The sequence below is a fragment of the Alligator sinensis genome, unplaced genomic scaffold (genome assembly GCF_000455745.1).
Source record: "Alligator sinensis unplaced genomic scaffold, ASM45574v1 scaffold634_1, whole genome shotgun sequence".
NCBI lineage: Eukaryota > Metazoa > Chordata > Crocodylia > Alligatoridae > Alligator > Alligator sinensis.
In genome coordinates this window covers 409947-410972 of record NW_005842558.1, presented here as the reverse complement: position 1 = coordinate 410972, position 1026 = coordinate 409947, and the positions used below count along the sequence as shown (strand labels likewise).

At 62.1% G+C, this 1026-nt stretch overlaps 1 protein-coding gene across 5 annotated transcripts in view; it reads left to right on the top strand.

The window, feature by feature from the left end:
- The first annotated feature begins 63 nt into the window (after positions 1-63).
- The window catches only part of VPS52 (VPS52, GARP complex subunit), a 5486-nt gene continuing 4523 nt past the window's right edge, over positions 64-1026 (top strand). For 3 of the 5 annotated variants that reach the window (XR_003095990.1, XR_003095989.1, XM_014524009.2), the window contains exons 1-2: positions 206-271; positions 560-627. The gene's annotated coding sequence lies outside the window, so the exon portion shown is untranslated. Of the gene's footprint in view, positions 117-195; positions 272-559; positions 628-1026 lie in introns of those variants that run through there. The other 2 variants (XM_014524012.2, XM_025213996.1) reach the window with 2 other exon arrangements.

Sequence of the window (1026 nt, the reverse complement as noted above, 5' to 3'; positions counted from 1 at the left end):
GCTGGGAGCGAGGGGGGTGGGGTGGGGGTGGGGCCAGCGCTGACTCCCACTCCTCACCCCCAGTTCACATCCAAGCCAACCTTGAGGACGCCCTGGTGCAGGAGGCGCTGAAGACGGTAAGCTGCCACCTCCTCCCTTGCTGTTCCCTGGTTGCGGCCAGCCCCCCCGGCCTGTGTGACCCCCTCCCCTGCGCAGGGCGTGGACCTCCGGCAGTACTCCAAGCAGGTGGAGCTGGAACTGCAGCAGATTGAGCATGCCTCCATCCGGGACTGTATCCTTGGAGGAGACGCACAGATGCCCTCAACCACCCTCTGCTGAGCCTAGCGTGAAGCGGGGTGTGGGGAGGATTCAGTTACCCCCGCCCGGGGGAGTTTGGGATGGGGTCTTCTGTGCCCCTGCCCAATCCCCAGCTCTGCAGACAGGGGGCTCCACCTGGAGGGAGGGGTGTGCCCCGCTATGTCTCTGGTACCCCGCCCCCCTCCCTGTGTCTTGGGGCTGGCTTTCCAGTCCCCCCCCAACTTCCTTGTTGGTTTCCTGAATGACCCTGGTCATCCCACAGACATCAAAGAGAGCAAGAACATTGCCTCCCTGCACAACCAGATCACTGCCTGTGACACCATCTTGGAGGTGAGACCCCCCCCCTCCCCACACATACACACACAGCCCCCCAGGCAGCAGACCCCCCTCAGTTCCTGTCACTCTCTGCAACCCCACCCGGAAAGGGGCCTACTGCACCCACCCCTGACGGCTTCATAGGCACTGGCAGCACTGCTTCTACAGGGGTGAAACACCCCCTTTCTCTTTTCCCTCTCACAAATTGAACATTAGAGGGGGTGGCTGCAGGGGTGGGATGGGCAGGGAAGTGAGGAGAACAACTTACCTTCCCTTTGCTCCTGGTTGTTTTGTGCTGGGGTTGGAGACTGGCAGGACATCCGGGGTGTGTGTGTGTGTATGCTGCGGGGAGATGGTTTCTGCCCCAGTGGGGATGGGTGGGTCACAAGGGTCCAGCCTCTCTGACACTTGCTC